Below are 12,322 nucleotides of genomic sequence, written 5' to 3' on the forward strand. Positions count from 1 at the left end.
CACCCCTCTAAGCCCAGCATTGCTTATACCCCTGTAAACCCAGCATAGCCGTACACCCTAAGCCCAGCATAGTGGTACACCCCTGTAAACCCAGCATAGCAGCACACCCCTGTAAGCCCAGCATTGCTTATACCCCTGTAAGCCCAGCATAGCCGTACACCCTAAGCCCAGCATAGTGGTACACCCCTGTAAGCCCAGCATAGCGGTACACCCCTGTAAACCCAGCATAGCGGTACACCCCTGTAAACCCAGCATAGCGGCACACCCCTGTAAGCCCAGCATAGTGGTACACCCCTGTAAACCCAGCATAGCGGCACACTCCTGTAAGCTCAGCATAGCGGTACACCCCTGTAAGCCCAGCATAGTGGTACACCCCTGTAAGCCCAGCATAGCGGTACACCCCTGTAAGCCCAGCATAGTGGTACACCCCTGTAAACCCAGCATAGCGGCACACTCCTGTAAACCCAGCATAGCGGTACACCCCTGTAAACCCAGCATAGTGGTACACCCCTGTAAACCCAGCATAGCGGCACACTCCTGTAAGCCCAGCATAGCCGTACACCCTAAACCCAGCATTGTGGTACACCCCTCTAAACCCAGTATAGCGGTACACCCCTGTAAGCCCAGCGTTTTGGTACACCCCTCTAAGCCCAGCATTGTGGTACACCCCTGTTACCTCAGCATAGCGGTACACCTGTGTAAGCCATGCAGCTGTTAACACTGAGGTAGGAGGGTTATGAATTTGAGGCTAGCCTGGGCTACAGACTAAGAGCCCCTCCTCCTGCTTTCACACACACACACACACACACACACACACACACACACACACACACACACTCCCTCACTCCCTCTGTGGTTCCCTGCCTGGCTCTCCCAGGGTCTGACTCCAATGTCCAAGCATCCATGGTGAGTCTGGCCAGAGGAGAGGAGAGGCATGTTCTTCTCGTAAAACTGGATGGCTTCCTTTGTGGTCTGCATAACCATCAGTGATCTGACTGATCACCTGTGTGTCCTGGGCACCCAGCATAGGCTCCGAAGACACCTTTAGGGGAGGGTCAGAGGCCTTATTGAAACACGTGCTGTGGAATCAAAAGGGTTTGCATCTTTCTGTTGGCCTGGATCTCCACTCTTCATTTTTTCTTTCTAAGAGAGTAACCCGGTGATCCTCCTGCCTCAGTGTCATACATGTTTTGTGTGATAGGAATGCGAGTGTGCCACCAGCTTGCACATCCCTACAACTGTTACTTCAATGTCCTGAGTCTGGCATCGCCTGCTGGCTGCCCCTCAGTCCCAAGGCTTTCCCTCGATGCCCACCCCACACCCTTCCTGCAGCCAGATCCTCACCCTATCAGTCAGATGACTGACCCTCCCTGGCTTCTGGTCTATCTTGTTTTCCTCTATCCAGGTGGGGTTCATGAGTCCTGGATCACAATTAGCTGCCTCTCAGTTGCTTTGCGTGTTAAGTTGCCACCTCCTCTCTGGGTGAGGGCCACAGGTACAACTATGCCCATACACAGGGCACCCATGCCGGAGGACATGTGGGTACAACCATGCAGAGGGACCAGCAAGTGATGTTACGTACAGGAGAGCCCCTCACAGATTGAGAGCATCCTATCCTGACACTGCAGACAGACCTCACAGGCATGAATTTAGACAGTGGAAACCCCCTTTTGAGGTTGCTGTCCCCTAGAGTACTTGCTCAGGGCCAGGTCCTGCAAGTCTTATTTAAAATTACCCTTTGCCGCGTGGGGTGGAGTCTTTGCTATCCGGTGCTCATCTCAATTGATTTTATTTTGGGGTTGGCATGGTAAATTCTTTTTATGTCTGTGTGACAGACATATGCAAATATTCACACGGTGTTGGTGAATTAATGGTGTTTTTACTAAGTGAGGATGTGGGAACCAATCACAGTGCACAGAGATGTCAGGAAACTGAGCATCACCAGAGAAGCACTGTGAGCCCGGAAGGGTGAATGGAGCTGTGTTGCGAGTGCCAACATTACCAGACGACAAGCTCTGAACTACAGCAGTCAGAAGCTGCACCTGTGCAGAGTGAGCCCCGCATCCTAGCTGCCTTCTGTGGGCCTTGGGTAGGCACTCTCCCCTGCTCCCCAGGACACCTCAACTCAGCAGCTGCTCTATTGGGGCTGTGTTCTGCTCTGGGACACTGCAGACCCTCTGTGGGAGCTGGGGGAACCTTGCAGAGAATTTGGAACAGTTTCCAAGGTTGCACAGATTCTCAGGGAGGTCATTCCAGAGTGCACGAGCTATGTTGGGATCACAGAACAGGATAGAAGGGGACCCTAGCTAGGGGACATAGACTGTCCTCCAAGTTCCCTGGGCAGTTTCTGCAGAAGAGTCCTGAAGCCAGCAGCTGTGAGTCTTCAGCTGATCCATTGTCAGTAATAAATCAGGTATTGGTTATTATATTATACTATATTAGTGAGTCCTTCTCGGTTGTAATGACAAATACCAGATACCCAAGGAATATTCCAGAAGGTGTAGTTTTTTTATGTTCCATGAGACATGAGGTCATGGCTCTGTTGAGAAACAACTGTTTTTTCCCACTTCTAAGCAAAGTGCTTCAAGGGATAAAATTTTATTAACACTACATTTTAGCATGGTGAGTTTTCTTGGCCCCTTGCTCTCTGTATGGCAGAGAAGGAGGTCGTAATGCCTGGGGAGTCACATTAGAGGAGAACCCATGGGCAGGATTAGCATCCAAGTTGCCTGCTTCCCTTGGGCACGTATTCATGGCTTGGCCTTCCACATCTGTATCTGTGTAGCACATTTTCTTCTAACACAATCATTTGAAAAATGAAGCATCAAGCTGCAAACGTTTTGAGTGTTTGGGAGTTAGCTTGGAGGCTCCAAGGCACAGGTGCTGTGTGTAAGACATGGGAGCCCGGTTGCTAAACAGATTGTCCCCAAGAGCTGCGTGATAAAACTCGGTCCTCCATGCATTTGTTCTGAGTGCCCATCTCTGGGAGATGATGAGATTATTGGGGTGGGGCCATCAAGAACAGCATTAGGACAAAGCATGAGGATACCTTCTCTATTTTCAAGGACACAGCCAGAAGGTACTGGTGCAGTCTGTGTGGGTCTTCCCTGTATAGCATCCTAACTTTGGACATCCAGCCCCAGAACTGGAAGAAAGTTAACTCTGATTGAAAGCCGCTGTCTCATATTGCTTGCTCCGACAGTTACCTGGACCACAGGCATGAGACCTGTGAGGAGAATGCCACCTTTATCTCAGGGACTGGGGACCGCTGTGTCCAGTGTTGGGGAGGTGGTCTGGGCCTGATCCAGTCCTAGAGTCAGATGCCAGAGGAAGGAGGAGATGACGAGGAGCTCCCCATTCTGCCTTGGAATTCCAGCCTCTGCTCTTACAAGGACAGGGTGGCCCTGTGGGACTCAGCAGAGCATAGCAGAGCTGGAGGAGTAGATACAGGTCCTGGTCCTCCATCCCCAGTGTCCTGCATCCTCTTTGCCACAACAGGAATATTCCCACCCCTGAACCCTTGAGCGGGCGGGAACGGTTCATGTCACATGGACTCCCTGGTGACCTGTCACCACTTCCACCCTGAGACAGGGATTGCCCAGCTTAGCTTTCCACAGTGTGGCATCATATTCATTGATAAAAATAACATATTCAGGCTGGACAGATGGCTCAGAAGTTAAGAGCCTTGACTTCTTCCAGAGGTCTTGAGTTCAATTCCCAGCAACCAGATGGTGGCTCACAGCCATCTGTAATGGGATCTGGTGCCCTCTTCTGGCCAGCAAGCAAACAGACAGACAGAAAACTGTATACATAATAAATAAATAAATCTTTTTTTTTTAAGTAACATATTCTAGGATGGCTTAAGAATGTGTCCTGCCCCTTCCAGTGGACCTGAGTTCTATTCCCAGCACCCAATTGTAGCAGTTCACAGCCACCTGCAGTTCCAAGGATCTGACACCATGTTCTGTCCTTCAGGGGCCCTCCCCAACATGTGCCATGTACTCAGATACAGATATACACACATGTAAAAATACAATATTTTAAACAACGGGATGTAGTGGGATCTCGATGGTGAGAGCACTGGCTGCCCTAAGCAGAGGAACCAGGTTCAGTTACAGCACCCACATGATTCACAGGTGCCTGCAACTCCAGCCCTAGAGGATCCGGTGCCCCCTTCTGGCCTCTGTTGGCACTTACATGCACACACCACACACACGTGCAGGCAAAGGCACCCATATACATAAAGTAAAAAATAAAAAGAAATATGCCAACCTGTCTCCAGGGGCTGCTGCAAAAAGGCTGGTTGGTTGGTGCCAGCCATGTTTGTTGAGTGACTTAATGAATGAACAGGACCCAAGGGTAGACACAGGGTCCCTTCTGAGCCTCTGCTCGAAGCTCACCCTTTGCCTCCTGTCTCCCCCAAATCCTCCCACTCCCGGGCCAAGGCTGAAGTAGCACTCACAGCCACTCAAAAAGCCCAGGAAGAAGTGCGGATGGCCAGGATCACTGCCAAAGAGTTCTCGCCTTCCTTCCAGCACAGGGAAAACGGTGAGTTCTGCCTGAGTCAGTGGCTCTGAGGAACAGGGCCTGGGCAGCGGTTCCCAGTGCCACCTGGGGCTGATTACCAGTGACACCCCTTGCTGAAGCCTATTCAGCAAACACGTGGGTGTGTGTGGTGGATGTCAGTGTCTTGATTCAAAGCCCCCAGCAGTGTGAACACTACCACTCCTCTTCTGGGTCCCTGGTGCGATTCTATAGCCAACTGCAGTGGTGGCTTTGTGCCCACTGTAACAAGGGTGGCTGGAGGGTGCTGAATCTAGTCTCATTCAGCAATTATTGTTGTTTGTTACTAGTACAAGATTTTATTCTGTAGCCCAGGCTGGCCCATCGCAATCCTCCTGCCTCCTCCTCCTCTATGCTGAGTTTTGTTTAATCGTCACGTGCACTCGATGAAGTGAGACATTCACTTAGGGCCGGTGGTTTCCAGGTTAGAGAATCTAATGAGTGGGAGCCTGCGGTGCGGCCCTTGGAAGTCACCGCCCTTCCCGTCAGGGAGCTGTGTGAACACTACATGGAGGCACAGAGCCTCCTCCGTGGTGGGACAGTCAACTGCAGCGGGGGTTGTGTTGTGCGCACCTCAGAACGCCCAGCTCTGTCTTACATCTCTCCAGCTTCATTGGGAAGTATCCTGGTCCCACAGAGCCTGAAGGCCGCATTGAGGTCACGGTCCCTCCTGTCTGCTCCCAGCTATTGTATACTAATTGGTGAGAATAGAAAGATGAGGGAGGCTATGGACTCAGGTGTGCCATGCCCATCTGGGTTCTCACACAGTCATGAAGAGGCCTTTGGGTCCAGGCTGAGGGTCAAAACTCACGTAGAGGGACTAGGCCTAGCTAGGTCAAATGAGTCTTGCTGTCTGCTCCGCCTGCAGCTCTGCCCAGGACCCACTCTGGTACCCAGCTGTGACTACCACCTCCTCTTTCGGGTGTTTCTGATGTAGAGGGGGAGATGGCCATCAACTCTCTGCATAGTCTTCTCACCCAGCTGCTCCCAGCTTAAAGAGAAAGTCAGGAAAAGCCACGGTCCCCAGTGGAGGACCTGCCTCTCTGAGACCTGAGACAGAATTAGACTGTTGTCTAAGTCAAAGGGCCACAAGCCCACATTCAGACTCCCGAGAAGATGATTTACATGTGGGACAGTGGGATGGGACCCTGCAAGCCTGCCCTGCAGTCAGGTCCTAAGGTCTCCCCTTCTGTAGGTCTATATTTATCCAAGCAGTCAGAGGTTGTTAGGAAGCCATAGCATTGAGGTTCCTGGGCCCCATGACCTTTGGAGGTTTATCATGTCCCATGAGGTATAGGTCAGACTCCCAAATGAGATCGCCAAGAACAACTCTTTGCTTGGCCAGACACCCCCTTGTCTTCTTTCCCTGCCCTAGGATGGGCCTTTTGAAGGAAAACAGCAGCCTCCCCTGGACCAGAGAGGATAGGACATTTAAGGGGCCTCCTGGGATCGCTAAGCCCACCGCTGGCTCCGTAACAGAAGGCATGGGAGGGATGATGGCAACACAGAAGCCTGGTGCCCTGTGTACCAGCAGCCTCAGCAGACAGGGCCCCATTTACCCGCTATGGCACAGATGAACTGGGTTTCTGAGTATCTGGTGTGTGTGCAGAGGTTGGAAAGGAGATCCCCACAGGAGTGCTCTGTGTGGTATTATTTGTATGGGTCCCACACAGAGACCCATAGGGACCCTCTGTGGGGTTCTCGTTGTTGCAGGGGCCGGTGTCCATCTCAAGGGACCTGGGGATGCTGTGATTTCCTCTGACAGCCCCAGCAGTCACTTGCCCCAGGTGAGGCGTTTTCTGTGCTCCTCGATTCTCCTTGAAGTCACCGGTTATCTGTCTTTCTCATCACTGTGATTCTAGGATGTCTCCTCTGCTCTGGTTGCTGCTGGGACCACAGCACTAGCTTGGGCCTCACCCTGCCGGCACACAGCCAGCTGCGAAGTTGTGTGCATGCGGAGTGTGTGGCTATTTCAGGAGCAGCACAGCAGTGGGCAGGGGGTGGGAGGTTCAGGAGTAGTTCTAGATTTAGCCCACATCACCGTGTCGGCTTTTTGGCTTGCTTTAAGACAGAGCCTCTGGCTGGGAATGTATCTCAATGGTAGAGTGCACTTGCCCAGTGTACATACGGCCTAAGCACCACTGAACAGGAAGAGCAAAGTTTTAGCCATGCCCATAAACACAGAACTCCAAAGCTTGCTACAGGAGGAGCACCAAGAGGTCATCCCAGCCTGGGCTACATAATATGGCTGTCTTTAGAGAGAGCATAGCATGGGAGATGCTATGTGAGCCTCAGGGCATGAGTTTGATCCCTGGATCCATGCTTTTTGGTTTTGTTTTTTAAAACATCGGCCACAGTGGCTCATGCTTTATAACCCCAGCACTGGGGACAATAGAGACAGGCAGATCCTCTGAGGCTAGTCGGACTAGCCCACTTGGTGAGCTCCAGGCCAGGGAGTGCCTATGTCCAAGTAGAATGAGGTGGGAGGCTCCTCAAGAAACCTGGGATTGTCCTCTGACTTCCATATGCGCATGTATACATGTTCACCCATGCCTACACACATGTATACGTGTTCAGGCATACAATACATGCATGGGCACCCACAGAATGCACATCCACATGCACAACCAAAATCAATACGCAGAGTTCCCTAGATATGCAAAACGTAGGGACTCGCCACAGGCTGGCCTTAGGTGTGGGGTGGGACAACCAGAGGCTTACAGTGCAGGGTCCCTATACTCTAGGGCTTCCAGCGGGGGTGAATGATCTGGGACATTCTTTCACTGCCTGAGGCCACTCGTACTCCCAAGGTAGAAATTGAAGAACAAACTTCAGCCCCACTCTGTGGTCCCAACATCCTGAGAAAGTAGGCAGGGTCTCTGTAGGTGCCACGCTGTCCTATGGGCCTGAAGGGAGGTCAGGCAAGGCAGATGGAAAGTGAACGTGTCAGTGGTGACTGTGAGTGGCCTCTGGGAGGTTGGCTGTCAGGCATCTCAAGACCTAGATGTCCCCTCCCAGCGCAGGGCTCTGTACAGTATGGCATATCCTGTGTTCTGGTCTGGGAAGGTGCCTTCTGATTGGTAGCATCACCACTTCCTTCAAGTTGTCTGGCAGTGGCGAATGGGTAGGAGAGACCCAGGGCTCTGGCTCATAAAGTTCCTGGCCCTGGTGAATTCTGTGGTCCTCTCTACACCTTCCAAGACCAGAGAAGCCTCACGCTCCTCTGAAGTGATGGGCAGAATATGAGTCACCTGATCTAGACTTACCATTCCCGGGAGCAACTAGAGATGACTCCTGGTGGTCAAGTCACTTTGTTGATGAGTATGGCCTGGCCCCAAAGCTGTCCTTCACCTCTGCCCTGTGACACACCTATGGGCCTGGGGCTTGATTAAACATCCCAGAAGGATGTGGAACAGTGGGCTGGCATCAGGGCAGGACCTACTCTTGGCCAACTCTAATGTTAAGGCCTTTTCCACTTCCTTGCAAGGCTGGCTCAGCCAAGAAGTCATGTAAGTCCTTGTCATAAAAACACTAGAGTTCAAAGGTGACTCTACTCTAGTAAAAATGAGGCCCTGCAGGCCAGGCAAGCCTTCTTGTCCCCTCCTGCCATGCAGAGCCTGGGTCTCCATCCAGTCTTCAGCAAGGTGGTAATAGGACGAAGGGCTGGGTTGCTGGGTGCTGGACCCAGGCAGGACTGACTGACTATTGTTACATGATTAATAAAAACCCAGAGACAGAAATTGGGGTTCAACCTGAAAGCCAAAGAAGTAAAACAGCCAGTCACTGGCTCTTACCTTGACCTCAGTCCGAAATGGCAATCCTGCCTCCAGGAATCTCAGTGTGAGACTGTGTGTGAGAGCTGTCTCCTCCCGTTTAATAATCCTCTCTAGTTCTAGGATTAAGGACGTGCACTACTACCACCTGGTTTCTATGGCAAGCTAGTGTGGCTACAGGGATTAAAGGTGTGTATCACTGTGGCCTGGTCTGTAAGCCTGGCCAGTATGGCTGCTTCATTCCCTGATCCTCGGGCAAGCTTTATTATTAAAATACAAATGAAATGCCACTACCAAATACTTGGATTTTTTTTTTTTTGAGACAGTTTCTCTGTGTAGCTTTGGAGCCTGTCCTGGAATTCACACCGTGGACCATGCTGGCCTAGAACTCAGAGATCCACCTGCCTCTGCCTCTGCGCTGTGGTTAAAGGCATGCACTACCCCTGCCTGTCTCCCCAGGGATTTTTTTAAAGCCCTTGCTTTTTTTTGGAGGTAGTTCAGTAGTAAAGCACTTGTCTAATGTGATCATTAGCATCACAAAGTCAAACATATGCATTTAAGAAACCTTCTACTTAGCCAGCCATGTGGCATACACCAATAACCCCAGCATTCAAAAGGCTGAGCCAGGAGACTCAAGATTGAGTTCACTCTAGGCTGTCCAGCAAGAAATAAAGGGGAAAGCCCCCTGAAGCCTACCGTCTAGTTGAGCAAACTCCTTGGTCTATTATTAGCCAATGTCTCTGGCAAACAAGGAGCACACCCCTTTCATGTGGAGTCTCGTGGGTCTGAGATGTGAGCTAGAAGGTGCTTGTGTGTAGTCAGCAGGCTGGGTACCTGTCTACTCAGAGGATGAACTGCAGAGCTGGAGGGTGCGGCCAGATGTGCTGGCCTCGCACAAGCAGGCCTGGCTGAGACGTCTGCAGTGCTGGCTAATGCGCTTCTCTCTCAACTGCTGGCTGTCGAGGGCAGAGGCAAAGCCTCCTCTAGGATGGGCCTGTGGAGGTGAGGTGCAGGAGCAGGCAGTCGGCCAGGCAATGGCTGTGATGGGGGTGACAGTGAGCCACACTGAGAAAGGCTTCAGGAAGTGCTAGGGGAAACAAGGTACTGTAGGCAGCAAGTAGGCCTACAAATAGGTGAAGAGCAGGTGAAGACTCCAGGTGACCCCTTGGAGAGCTTCCCGTCAGGTTCACGAGAAAGATCAGTATAAACAGCAAGGGTACCAGTGAGCAGCCCTGCAGGAGGTTAAGCCTTCTCGACCATGGCTGTTGGCTACTCTCATTTGGGCACCAGTGTGGAAGGAGGCCCTGTACTGGCATCGCTCTCACCTGTCTTCTCTGTTCCAGGGTTCAGCTCCCATCTTGGTCGTCATGGTGATCCTGCTCAACACTGGAGTCGCCATTTTGTTTATCAACTTTTTCATCTGACGAGATTGTTGTGACCACGGAAGCAATGATGAACAAAAGGTACGTTAAAAGCAAAACAGAAAGGGGAATCTTGACTCAGACAGCCCCATGACTCCTGTCTTTCCATGGAAGAACAACATGACTGGGTATCACTTACAGTATGCCTTTTTTTCTGGGTAATGTTTTTGGATTTTAGCCAAAATTCTTTGGTTGTATAACACGATGATGCTGTGTGGCACGGCAGGAGGAGGCCGGCATGCCATCCCTCCAGTGTGGTGTGACAGGGTCCCAGGGATGTGGAAGGCGTGAGAGGGGGCACCTTCACCAGCGTGCCCGTCTAGCCGGGGAAGGGGGAGGGCAGCAAGGCAGCACAGCTGTGGAAAGCCAGTGGCTCTGCCCTCCTCTCTGGAGTAGCTGCTGGGAGTGAGGGCCCGGGCCCAGGGACAGGGTGTCGTCCTCGCCTCTGTCTCCATGGAGTCTGCGCTGCGTACCTGTGGAGGGAGAGGGAAGCCCCTGCTCTTCTTCCCAACAGACCATGATCCCTCTTCCAGCAAAGTCTGTTCTGCTGCTGTCCTCTGCTCACTCATTGTTGGTCCTGTCCAGCCATCCTCCCTCCCAACCCAGGGAGGCCATGCTGCAGACATTCAGGGCTAACCCCGACCTGGCCAGGCACATCTAAGCCCTGATGCCAAGGGGCTATGGCCCACATGCCCCGGACAGCCTCACAGCACACCTGGGCTGAGCAGGTGGCGTTTTGCACCTAGTATTCAGGATGTATATTTAGGCTTCCGTGTCCCTGGCAGTGACGCCCCATGGAGGACATCACCTCTCACTGACCTCCACAGGGTCTCACATCTTTGCACTGTGCCTGCCTCGACTACCCCAACAGATATACATATTCCCTCCAGATGCCTCAGTGCTACTCCAGAGCGAGTCTGGTCCCGGAACAGGAATGTGGTTGAAGCCAGTGGCTTGAATGTCCTGGAGACTGTTGCATACCCAGCACTCCCGGATGTACGATGTAACTTGTTTCAGTCAAACAACAGGTTCCTCATGTCTCTGCCTTCTCTACCAGGGTTGTTCCCTCATCCAAACAAACGAACAAGGGATGCCAGCTCGACTGGTACCCGTGGCTCCGTCAGTCTTCTTGGGTGCAGCCCGTCTGTCTTATGGACTCTGCCTTGCTTTGCTCGTGTTCAGTCGGGCAGATTTCTTTACTACAGTGCACTGGATTGCCATATTTCTAACCAGAAATAGACTACAGATTAGAGCATGTTCCAGCAATGCTCAGCTTTATTGTTTCCGTTATCCACCCTGTTCCCTAGCCACTGCCTGTCCCTTCTCCCAGACTGATGTGGATCAGGGGTCAAGGTGGGGGAGAGGCTCAGCAGGGGCCCTGATGCATTCCTGGTGTCTCTGAAGGGTTCCATCTTTTTGTATGGCTTACTTTTTTTTATTATCAAGAGGTTGCTGCAGATCTGGCGTGAACCACAAGAGCCGTCCCTACTGGACTATGTGAATCGTAATTCTGTCTGCTGAGGTGAGGGGCTCAGTGTGCATCCCAGGAGCCACATGACCCAGAGGGGTGCCGACTCATGAAGGTGGCATGGTCACTCACGTCACCCTGGCAGATGCACAGCCCGCACGTGCCTAAGAGGCTCTCCCAGGGCACAGCACTCATCCACGCACCGCTGTGACTAATGTTACCACAGAAGCAAATCCACAGCCTGGCACTCCTCTGGCAGCCTGCAGCACACGCAGCACAGTCAATTCTCTAGTCCTGGTGGATTCCACGCAGAGGTGATGGAGCCCGAGATGCACACTGGGTCCTGGGGGCTCTAGCAAGCTGCCCTGCAGTGAAGGAGACACCTAAGGCTACTGTTCTCCCTCTGTGCAGAGCCCACCTTTTCCCTGAAGGCAGAGTGGATGCAGCATGTTGGGCAAGAGGAGGATGGTGGCTGGTGGGGACAGAACAGCATGTCGCTCTGGCTCCCAGGTACACAGCATGTGATGGGTTTTAACTAAGATCCAGCTCAATCTCAGAAGACAAGCACACTTCCTTCCAGAATGATGAGAAATCCTTCCTGGAGGAGGCAGAAGACACCTAAGGTCTTTCGTGCCTGTAGCAAGGCTGTACGGCTGGGGAGCATTGAGTCCTGCACACTGAAGGCTCATGCTGGCACATATGGGGTGCATGGATGAATCTTGGCATCACAATACCAAGTTCTAGGAGTCCCAATGTCACAGACCAGGCAACAGCACAGAGCCCAGGATAACTGGTCATGATGGTGATGACCAGAAATCCCACACAGCACCCACAATGCAAGGGTCACACACAGGATCTCAGGGAGCACAGACAGCAGAGTGTTTCCATGAAAATTTCTGCCTTGAACCCAACTACTGACAAACACCCGACACCAGGCTCCTCCCCATGTGAACGACAGCCATGGCTACCTCTGGCCTGGTCGGTACCCAGGGCAAGCAGAACACAGCCACACATCCCAGTTCCAGTTTCTTCCTGCTCACTGGCCAAACAGGTTCAGTTTAGACAGAACACAGGGCCACCCTCAGGGAGACTGAAGA

At 52.2% G+C, this 12,322-nt stretch overlaps 1 long non-coding RNA gene across 1 annotated transcript; it reads left to right on the forward strand.

The window, feature by feature from the left end:
* The first annotated feature begins 4,433 nt into the window (after positions 1–4,433).
* On the forward strand, positions 4,434–9,798 carry LOC142852084 (uncharacterized). Its single transcript, XR_012910916.1, has 3 exons — positions 4,434–4,548; positions 6,277–6,350; positions 9,680–9,798. It is a non-coding gene; the product is annotated as an uncharacterized LOC142852084 (long non-coding RNA).
* Positions 9,799–12,322: the final 2,524 nt, after the last annotated feature.

This window comes from Microtus pennsylvanicus, chromosome 6 (assembly GCF_037038515.1).
Source record: "Microtus pennsylvanicus isolate mMicPen1 chromosome 6, mMicPen1.hap1, whole genome shotgun sequence".
NCBI lineage: Eukaryota > Metazoa > Chordata > Mammalia > Rodentia > Cricetidae > Microtus > Microtus pennsylvanicus.